Below are 10910 nucleotides of genomic sequence, written 5' to 3'. Positions count from 1 at the left end.
AGAGTAAAATTATGGGAAAACTAAATTTTATAAGGAGGAAAGCCTCTTAAGTTAGTAATAAAGAGCCTCACTTCTAAAAGACAGGTATGAATCATTTTATCCTTTAAATATTTTGATCATTTATTAAAAATGTCAGTTATGAGTATGAGTATGTTTAGTGTTCACTTAAAAGTAGTCAGTTAACACTGAAACAACAGCATTAGACTACTTAGGTCCATGTGGCCCAGAGTTACCCAAGTTTATGAAATACTAGAACATAAATAGATACCACACAAATAGCAGGAAACCAAAGCCATAGTACCCCAGCTTGTGGTAGTAAGACGGCTTTTCATTTCCATAGCGAGATTCCGAGTGAGAGTAGGTGAGTTACAATACAAAAGCCACCCTCAATTAGGGACTTCCTTATGTCAGTCCCATTGTAGTTTATCTTCAGAACTGAAGATTACAGAGTAGGTATAAGATCACACCGTTTGTAGGTCCCAGAACCAGAATTCCAGCTCACATCTGCCCGACTCTAAAGTTATATATACCACACTTCTTTCTCAAGTCCAGTGCTTGGGGAATAGAGATGTTTCTGGGACACATGAGGATTGGGGTTTTCTCTAGAAAGCGCAACCCTTAATGCTTGGGGAGTACTGTAGAGAGGTAAAGTCCACTCAGGAGCCTTTCAGAGAGGCAAAAGCTGACAGATGTAGAAGTCAGAAGCAAGATTGGGAGAAGCACTACAAGAATGAGAGACATACTCAGCAGAGCAAGTATTTCACCGTGAGTTTGAGTTGCCTTTTGATGATTTTGAAAGTGGTGAGGTTGGAGATCAATACATATAACACGTAACCCCACTAGAAAAGAAAAGTAGTGAGAACTGGGCTTCTCAAAGCATGCAGTTTCTCTGTGTTACTCTTCATCCAGTATTTTATAGATACATTTTAACTCACAAACTTCTGTTTTAATCAGTTTTGCCATAACTCCGTTTAGCAAGAACCAGAGCTGCAGGCTATCATTTCATTAGCCAAGCTCAACAGATTATTATTTTTTTTTGGTCATAACATAAAAATTATTTGCTTAATTCCTAAGAATGTGTTTGGCCTGGGGCTCCATTTCGGGGGTACCCCAAACTGGAAGCGTATCTCTGTCCGTGCTTCTGAAGTGCCCTCGCTTTCTGGTTTCAAAGCCAGTTGAAGATGAGTGATTTTGCAGGGGGAATCCTAGGACATGGGGGCTCCCTGAGATAACTCTGGGTTAGAGGAAATTGGGATCGAAATCCTAGACCTGCGTGGATGACAACCCAAGCACCATTCTCCAGGCACCAACCCAATAACACACATTTGTGCGTGGCACCATTGCAAGACGGCCAGCCTGTGGTTGATTTGTGTGAGTTTGGATAGGTTCTAACCTGCTGTTGTCTACCTCTACCCTTTCCACTTCGTTTCATTTGCCTTGCACCCTTTCCTTCTCTATTTTTTCTCTCTCTTCAGTCCCTGCCTCTGCTGTCTGCTTCCCCGCTTTGTCCCCTCCACTCCTCATTTTTCCAATGAGTTCATCTCAGCTCACGCCTAGGCACACAGAGTCATTTCTACTAATTAAATATGTGGTGCTCAGGCAGCTTATTTTCGGTAATCCCCTCGCATAAGTCTCCAGCTGACTCAAAAAGTTTAAATTGCTTATTTCTAAACTAGAAAAAATGCTGATTTTTTTTTTATCTCCATAGCTTGCTTTGGCGAGTGATTGAGCAAATAGCCCCAAATCTAAGACTAATCTTTAAATACATTATTTTCCCTTTAGCTTTACAAAGAACTTCACCTTACAGACAGAAAAGTGCAAGAGGGTACCAACGTGACTGGGCATGGGAAGATAAGCCCAATAAAAAACAAACAGTCTAGTGGGCTCTGAACCCCACTGTAGAAAGGGGTGCTCTGAAACAAGACTACTTCTGTCCGTTGTCCTGCTGTGGATCTTTCCCACCCCCTCTCCACCTCAGCCCCACAGCACTAAGAGAATGTGTGAAACCCCCGGTGTGAAAACGTTCTGTGTACTAACACGCAGGTGCCTCTCGCCCTAGTTAAGTGACAGAGACCTGGGCTGCACAGAAACAGCATGTCATTGCCTCAAGGTGGTGCTACATCCCCCCATTAACGAGCCAACCACAGGGGACATGTGACACCGTTCACTCTTACAGCTCTGTTTTCCTTCATCATTTGTGTTTCTTGGATGTTTAAAGATAATCAATATTAATTACCTATGTTAACATCTCTTATTTCTCTATGAAACAGTTCCCTAAAGGCCAGACAGGTGAAACCCAAATTGAATGGTACATGACTCACCTGAATCCCACAGTCCGGCATCCTGACTGGATAATGCCATATTCTTCAGGCCAGCATTTAGCTAACGCGCTAGGATGTACCCTCCCATCCCTTCTACATGACTGCACAGCCTTCCTGAAATCACAGAAGCTGTGTCTTACTCATTCTCCAAGACCCATGGACAGAGTTGATGCTTATCAAATAGCTGTTAGTTACATAATAATGACTGAGTCAAGTCATCAACTAATACATCCTCAAGCTATAAGCACAGATCCTAGGGAGCCCAGACAGGACAATATATCAGAAGCACAAACTGAGAACCATACAAAAAGTAAAATAATCTGCCTTGGGTTCAAATAGCTTAGATCCAATCAAGTTTAGTCACAGACCAATTCACTTCACTGTGCATAGTCAGGCAGAGAATTTATCAGGCTAAGCAGAAATTAGAGCCGCCCCGGGTAACATCTGCAGTCTTTAGAGTGTGTAGCTATAAGCAAGTCACCAGAGAAAGTGGCTAAGGGACAGAATTCCGGCTCACCTCTGGCTGACAGTGGCACCATGGGAATCTATATGCAACAGCTTTCATTGTTTCATTATTCAGCATCATCTTCTAAGATCAGAGATGTGTCTCAATACTTTTCGCTTCCCTTAAATGTAAAAATCATTAAATAGTATCCATGAACTTATATTACCTTTTCTGATTCTATTTATACTTAAATTTTTCTAATCATGTCAGCCCTTAGGGTAATGAATACCATGAACGGACAAAGCCACTGAATAACCTGCTTCCTTTTGTTTATCCAAAAATTGAACCAAGATTCTAGAAATACCTCTACATTAAGATTTTCTTCAATTTGATGACTGAGTTAAAGGTCAGTGTCTTCGTTGGCCTATGATTTTGTAATTTTATTCATTTTAATTTTTATTCATTATTTTTAAATAAGCAATTTGTCCATATGGCTCAATATTCAAAAGGCAAAAAAAAAAAAAGGTACTGTGGTTATTTTCCCTCCCACCCTATTTCCCTATTAACAATCAACTAATATTAGTAAATTCTTGGCCATTTTTTCAGATATGGTGTATGCATTTACAAGCAAATACCTATATAATATTTCTCGCTTTGTTTGCATAAATACCAGCATACTATACATAGTGCTTTTTCATTAACAATAGATTTTGGCAATAATTTCCTATCAGTACATAAAGAACTTCCTTATTTTTTATGGCTGCATAATGTTCTATTGTAAAAATGTACCATAATTTACCTCACCGTTTCCCTGTCGATTTAGGTCGTTTCTGATTTTCCGCATTTACAAACAATGCTACAGTAAATAACATCATACAACATTGCACAAGCCATCTTACATATGTTGTCAGCCCATTTGTAGATAAATTCCTAAAAGTGGAATCTTAGGTCAAACGGTGTGAATTTATAATTTTGATAGATATTGTCTTAGAAGTTCTATCAATTATGCTTCCTCTGACTATGCAGGAAGAGCATGCTTGTTTTCCAACCCCTTCACCTTCCCTACGTGTTTGTCATCAAACGTTTTTATCTTTCCATATCTGGCAAGTTAAAAAAGAGTATCCCATACATGCGTCTCTTTTCACGTAAGTGAGGTTGAGCATCTTTTCATATGTTTAAGAGCCAGTTGTATTTCTTTTCTCTATTTCCCTTATATTTGTATGTATTCCTATGTATTTTTATATTTGTATTTCCAATGTATTTCTATCTTCCTTTGTCCATTGATGGCCTTGTTCTTATTGATGTGTAGGAGCTCTTTTTATCATAATGTAAGCCTTTTGTTTATAATACGAATGTCAAATATTTTCTCGCAGTTTATCTTTTGACTTTTTGATGATTTTTACTATGAAGAAAAATGTGCTTTATTTTTATATAATTGAGAATTAATTTTTTTGTAGCTTTTAGGGTCCAAGTCATGATTAGTTTGTCTTCATGCCGAAGTCCTACTCCTAATTGACTAGTTGCCTTTCTCAGAACTTGAGGGTATTTTTCGTAAGATATACAGCTAAAACTACCCACAGTATTTTATATGCCAAGGTACAATTTCACTGTCATTCAATCAAATATCTACATGCCAGGGGCTACTTAGAGTATATAAGATACAATTCCTATCTTTCAGGACCTAGATTCTAGGGAACAGACACACAAGCAATGACTGTCACCCTGTAGGGAACAAGCTAGAATAGAGAAAGAAATAGTCAGGTAGGCTATCAGATGGGGAACAGCTTCCTCTCCAAGAGTGAATGTTACGGAAAAGTTGTGAGACTATAACCATGTCACTGGGTTTTGAAGGCTATATAAGAGTTTTCTAGATAGACAAGAACAGACAGGAAATATCAGGCAGAGGGAATAACATGGTATCAGAAATCACATAATTAGCATTCTGAATCCTGTTCGTTATTGGTATCAAAACAAGTAAATTAAGTGATAGCATGGTATCACTAAGTGATTGAACACTGGTCCCAAATTTTCTTGGTCCTCAGATAAAAAGCAAAAGTTTTCCTTAGCTTGGATATAATATCCGGTGTTTATTCTAGCAAGAAGGAAAGCATCTGCTGCTAAGACACAGTCACTTATGAATGACATGCTACAGATGTCAGGCCAGGAAGTATGTCAGCAAGGCACATGCTGCTTGCTGGTGACTCTCTGGAGTGCTGTGCTGGGTAGGACACAGTGGGCCCAGCAGGAAGGCATTGTAGTGACGTCTGCCATGGGTTTTAGAGGGGTACATTACAGCACACATGCCATTCAGTTATATTCAATACCTGAGTTAGTTGGGCCTGGCCTTTATCTACAGCTCCATCCCCAACTAAAAGAAGGACTGTCTCCTAGCACAACGCCAGGGGACCCATTCATGCCACACAGTCAAGTTCTAGGGCTGCCACTCATAAGGAATCAGTGTAAATGGTGCTTCCTGATACTGTACAATATAGTGTTGACCAAAGCTCTGCTTCACTTTACATGACAAACCACCTAAAACTCATACCTACGTTTCTCTGCAGGCCTGTTCCATTCTTGTTTTTATTAAGAGCCAGTTTCCTCAACTTTACCAGTCACATGACAAAACATGTCCACCAGAAGTCCACTCAGTTTCCCATCTTGAAGTTCAGACACCCAGACCAAAACTGGTTTCTCTCAGTTTCACGTCCAAAGCCCCAGGGAAGGATTCTGATTGGCCCAGCTTGAATCTAGACCCACCCTCTGGACCAATCAACTATGGACCATACTTTACTAATACGGAAACTTTCATTGTAATTCTGTGGATAGAACATAAAGGAAGAAAAGTTCTCAGAAATGGGATTCTCATTACACAAAACAGTGAATGTATATTTTATATACAGTCAAATGTCACTTAAGGACAGGGGTGCATTCTGAGAAATGCGCCTGTGGGTGATTTTGTTATTGTGTAAACAGCATAGAAAATACTCACACACACCTAGGCTCAATGGCAAAGCCTATTGCTCCTAGGCTACAAACCTGTATAGCACGTTACTATAGTGAATACTATAGCCAATTGTAACACAATGGTAAATATCTGTGTATCCAAACATATCTAATCACAGAAAAGGTACAGTAAAAATGCAGTATAAAAGATAATGGTACACCTGGATAGGACACTTACCATGAATTCTGATTGGCCCAGCTTGTATCTAGACCCACCCTCTTGCAGGACCAGAAGTTCTCTGGGTGAGTCAGTGAGTCAGTGAATGAGTGAGGAGTGGTGAGTGAGTGGTGAGTGAATGTGACAGGCTAGGACACAACTCTCCACTACTGTAGACTTTATAAACACTGTCCACAAGCCTACCCGCTGCTTCCTACCAATGGGATCAGAAATAGAACATCGAAGCTGTCCATGCTGCTCCATGAACAGGGATGGGGGCTGGCTTGACTGGCTGAGTAAGGTGCAGATCACCGTAATAGTTGACTGTCAGGAAGAAGTGAAAGGTGACCTGAGTGTCAGTAGGAATGAAAAATTAACATGGAGAGATATAGGAACATAGGGGATTGTCATGACAGTGTGGTTTGGGCTATTTTATGTTGAAGCAGTGGTCAGATTAAGGAAATTTGTGGTAGTCATGAAAAATTTTTTTTAAAAAAAGAGGGTGTTTAACGTGGAGAAGGTATAGAACTGAGGACTCCCTCCATATGTTGACTTTGGAGATTTGTTTTTGGTTCCATTGACCCTCTTTGGCACAATGGGCTCTCTCTGGAATTGACATGATGGATGAAATAAAACGTATCAATGCTTTACATCATTACAACCTGAAACTATTTCCCAAGTGCAGGGATGGGCTGGCTCCGCACTGCCCAGAAAGCTTTGACTGAAGTGGCCATGGCACTTAAGGTCGCTCCTATGGACCTGTGTCCTTATTATGGGATCTTAGGTCCTCAACAAAGAATTTCACTAATGTTTTCTGCACACCCTCAAGTTAGATCTGGGGACTATAGTGTCCTATGGATAGCTAGTGATGTGGGTGGGCATGCGATGGGGAGGCAGGGTCCTCTGCCTGAAACAGGTCAGTGGCTGGCTGACTGGGATGTAATCTGTGCACTCACAACTGAGGTGCTGTGAGTGAGAGGGAATCTATGCTTAGGAGCCACAGATATTGCTCCCGTCACAGAAAAAGATTCCTCCTGAACCACGTGTTCTTCCATTTCTTGCAGGAAATTCAGCTGTATTATAATCTTATGGGACCACCATTGTATATCCAACTCATGACTGCGAAGGTTCTTCTAGGGCAGGGTCTATGGATTATTTGTCTTTGGTCACTTTATAAAACTTGCACATAATTGGGGTCCCTCACATATTTTATGAAAGAACCAGGCACCTTTTGTTGGATGATGAATGAATGAATACAGGTATTGTTGTTCCCATTTTCATGAGGTTAGCTCAGAGAAGTATATGGCCTGGAGAAATACATAAGTTATAATGATCAACTAGAACTTAGGCTTCTGGTTATAAACAAGACTTTTTCCACTACAGGAAGGATGTCAAATGGAGTCTTATAAAAATGTAGGTGATATGGTAGAATAAAACAAGCTTATGCTTTGGAACAAACAGACCCAGCAAGCTGGCTTCTGTCACGTCGCTTAACCTTTCTGAGCCTGTGTATTCATCAGTAAAGTGAATGCGGTGTCATCTACAGCATGAAGATGTTATGGGGCACAAATCAATACGGGGTGTCAGATGTCTGGCATAGCTATTAGATGTTCAAGAAATGTTAATTCTGTTTCCTTTACATAGTAATTGACAGATTGATCTGGGTCTTGCCTGGAGTTATTTCTCAATTATCCAGCTAACCTTTATGTCTGCATGTCGTCCTAATTGGACCCTCCCATTGTTGATTTTTTTAGAAGGTAGACTCTGAGAAGCCAAAAATTATGTCTGTATAACCTACTCTTTTTCAAAGAATACTAAGAAAAGGGACGGACAGTGCTTTGTAAGCACACTGTTTGATGATGACACTATCTGGAATCCTGACCCATTCCTCTACCTGGTCTCCTCACAGATGCCTTCCAACCCATGCTCTACAAATGATTTTAAATCAAAGATTTTTAAGTCAAATTTACTATATTTCTCTACTTCTTAAAAGGACTCAAAGGCTTCTCATTGCTCTTAGTATAAAATCCAAAGTCCTTAACACGGCCATAAAACTCTGTGAACTGGCCTGTCTCCCTGCCTCACTGCTCCCCCTCAGTCTCTGAGCCCTGGCCACAGTGGGCTCCCATCAATCCCTCTTCTCTGCTCCCTCCAGCACGGGGCTTTGTCACAGGCCACTTCCTCAGCCTGGAATGCTCTCCTCCTCCAGGCCCATTCACCTAACTCCTCATTCAGCTTACTTCCTTAGGGAAACCTGACCTAATCCCTTTTGATCTAAATTCAATCCCTCTTGTAGCCCTAAGTAGCTTATAGCCCCTTTCCTGTGCTACTGTAACTTACATTTATTTATCTGATTATCTGTGTCACTACTAAATGGTCCACTGCATGAAAACAGGCACTGTGTCTGTTTTTTCTCACCACATTTCCCCCACATCGAGCACAGTTACCCGCTACATTGCAGATGTGCAGACAATATTGGTTGAATAAATGAATATTGAACCAAAACATGACCAACAATGTATTAGTTACCTATTGCTGCATAACAAAATACTCTAAAACATGGCATCTTCAAACAACAATAATCATTCCTTACCTCTCGTAGTTCCTGTGGGTCAGGGGTTGGGTAGTGGCTTACTGAGCGTTTTTGCGTTGAGTCATTCATGAGGTTGTAGTCAGATGTCAGTGGGGACTACATCATCTGCAGGCTTGTCTGAGGCTAGAGATCTGCTTCCAAGGTGGCTCCTTCACAAGGCTGGCAAGTTGATGCTGGCTCTTGGCAAGAAGTTGCAGTTCTTCCTCATGTGGGCCGCTCTACAGGGTTTCTTGACGGTCCTCACGACATGGCAGCTGGCTTCCATCAGAGAAAACTATCCAAGTGTGCAAGCCAGGAGCTGCAATTTAAAGTCACATACACTGACCGCTGCAGTATTCTATTGGTCGCACGGGTCAGCTCTGCTTCGTGGTGGGACTACACAAGGCCATGAATACCAGGAAGCTCGGATGATTGCCAGCCATCTTGGAGGCTGGCTGCCGCAAATACCTCTGCTCAACACGCACATTTTCAGACCCCTGGTGTATGAAACAGTTGTACAAAGGAGACAGGGCATCATTCCATTAAGCTTCTCTACCTCTCCTAGATCTACCCTTGGTTTCCAAATTCAGAAACTCTAGTGAAAGTCCTAAAAGGTGACCTTCTCATACAGGTAGAGCTAATTAGGTTGGTGCAAAAGTAATTGCAGTCTTTGCAATTATTAACCTTTTAAACCGCAAATACTTTTTTTCCCATAGATAAATCTTTTCATTTATTTTTTTAATTATTATTTTCAGGTGTACAAAACAATGTAATGGTTAGACATTTATACCCCTCACAAAGTGATAACCCCCTCCCCCTATCCACTACCCCTCTGACATCACACACAGCCGTTACATTTCCACTGTCTCTATTCCTAATGCTGTACTCTACATCCTGAGACTGTATATATATCAAATTATAGTTGACATTCATTATGATTCAGCTTCATGTGTACAGTGCAGTGGTCAGGCACTTACACAACCCATGAAGTAGTCTCCCTAATAAAACAAGTGTCCATCGGATACCCTACAAAAATCTTTACAACAGTCCCAAACTGTCTTTCATATCCCCATGGCAATCTTGTGGTTACCGGTTGTGCTTTCTAAACCCCTCACCTTCTCCCTCATCCCCACCCCGCCTCCCATTGGTAGATGACTGGATTAAGAAACTGTGGTACATTTATACAGTGGAGTATTACTCGGCCATAAAGAACAATAAAATCTTACCATTTCCAACGATATGGATGGACCTAGAGAACATTATGCTAAGTGAAAGAAGTCAGACAGAGAAAGACAAATACCATGTGATCTCACTTATATGTGAAATCTCAAGAATAGAAGAAATGAACAAACTAATCAGAAAAGTCTCAGAGATATAGAGAAAAAACTAAGGGTTGCTAAACCGCGATTACTTTTGCACCAACCTAATAACAAGTTGCGGCCCCCCCAAAGCCTCTGCCCCATTAGAGTGAGTCACATTCATTTTCCTACTATATCACTTACCTACTGCTGCATAACAAATTACCGCAAAGTGTAACAACACACATTTATCATCTCACAGTTGCTGTGCGTCAAGAATTTGGGCACAATTTAGCTGGGTCCTCTGGCTCAGGGTCTGTCTCTCGAGGCTACGATCAAGGCGTGGGGCTGGGAGCCACACTCATCTCATGGCCCCAGTAAGGCAGTTTCAGTTTTGCACAGGCTGTTGAGTTAAGGGCGTCAGTTTCTCACTGGCTGTTGCCCAGAGGCTGTCCTCTTGGCCACATGGGCCTCTCAATATGACACATCAGGACAGCTGACTTCATTAAAGTGAGCAAGTGACAGAGTGCTAGCAAGAAGGAAATCACAGTCTTTTGTGACCTAATCTTGGAAGTGATATCCCATCACTTTTGACGTATTCTCTTTCTTTTTCCTTACTGGCTTTGGTGTTGTTGTTGTTTCAGTTTATTTAAAATTCTTTTGTTTTATTTCAGTTATTATTGGTTTTTCCTTATTTTGTTTGCTGTATTCTCATCATGAGAAGGCAGTAGGTTCAGTCCACATTCAAGGAGAGGGGGTCACACCACAGAGCGAATACCAGGAAGCTGGGCTCCCTGGGGGCCACTGGCTCACAAGGTCCCCCCAAAGCTCCCTGAGTTAAGCAGTGTCTCCCTGCTTAGCAGAGACTTCCATGTCACATGTCATCCCAGTTTTACTATTTCCTTCTCCTTTGGGGCCAACTCTATAGATAGCCTAACCTAGAGTTTCAATTGACATTCAATATTATTTGATATTAGTTTCAGGTATACAATGTAGTGGTGAGACATTTATATAATTTATGAAGCGATCTTCCCTGTTAGTCTGGTACCCACCTGGCACTACATATAGTTATCACACTTTTTCTCTTTTCTTAAAAGAACAGACAAAAAAAACT

The sequence above is a fragment of the Rhinolophus sinicus genome, chromosome 11 (genome assembly GCF_057876585.1).
Source record: "Rhinolophus sinicus isolate RSI-liver-muscle chromosome 11, RSI-T2T, whole genome shotgun sequence".
NCBI lineage: Eukaryota > Metazoa > Chordata > Mammalia > Chiroptera > Rhinolophidae > Rhinolophus > Rhinolophus sinicus.
The sequence above is the reverse complement of the archived record's forward strand: the minus strand, read 5'-3'. Positions refer to the sequence as shown.